Raw genomic sequence first — 881 nt, 5'->3', positions numbered from 1 at the left:
CCCGAACGTACCGCTGAAACACTCCGCACAGATGCTTGAGCGTAGCTGAAACGTGCGGTCACGTTATTTATCACTGGATTAATGCCGAGGGTTTATTAGTGCTTTTCCCATTTACAGGTACACGTCTCTATAGATATCTTCTTTGGTGTTTGCAGCCCGTCTGTTGCCCTCTTCATTTTTAGCGGACCGGCGGTTAGTATTGGGATTTGCCCAATTTCGGTGCCACATACTCATTCACGATATTAGTTTTTGTACACACTTGTACACACCAATGTTTTTTTAGGGCCGGCTTAAAGAGCTTCTCCCTGAAAACAGCGCTCAAACCATAGGACGAGCAAATGTCACAAACCACGGCGCTGACTGACAACCAAACGTGAAACGCAATTGGTCGTTGCGCCGTGGCCTGTGTCCTTCCTTCGTCCTGCCTTTTAGCAATATTTTTCTACTGGCACACGTGAAACAAGAAGCCCAAGTGCGACCCCTACTGCTGTTAATTCGCAAAACTCGTAGCGTTTCTTCCTCCAAATTTCGATCGCATATACCCGGCCCCAAAACCTTCCGAGATTTTACAGGCCAGACAGAAATCATTATTAGCGAAGTTGTGTTTAGGAACTCCGGAATACTTTTATCGGTCACGGGTTGTTTAGCATGCACCTACTTTAAATGCACTAGTGTATTTGCTTTTCGCCAGCCCCGCCATGGTGGTATAGTGTGTCCGTAACTGCTTTCGAGCAAAATGAGAAAAAAAAATCTCATCAAGACGGGATTTCAACCAGGGCCCTTTGCGTGGGAGTCGAGTATTCTACAAGAGAGTCACACTGGTGCTTGAAACCACTTTACAAAAAAACCTTATACACACGCCATTTTCGGCAAGAGGTCGC

The sequence above is a fragment of the Rhipicephalus sanguineus genome, chromosome 8 (genome assembly GCF_013339695.2).
Source record: "Rhipicephalus sanguineus isolate Rsan-2018 chromosome 8, BIME_Rsan_1.4, whole genome shotgun sequence".
NCBI classification, from domain to species: Eukaryota; Metazoa; Arthropoda; class Arachnida; order Ixodida; family Ixodidae; genus Rhipicephalus; species Rhipicephalus sanguineus.
This window is presented reverse-complemented; position numbering follows the sequence as displayed.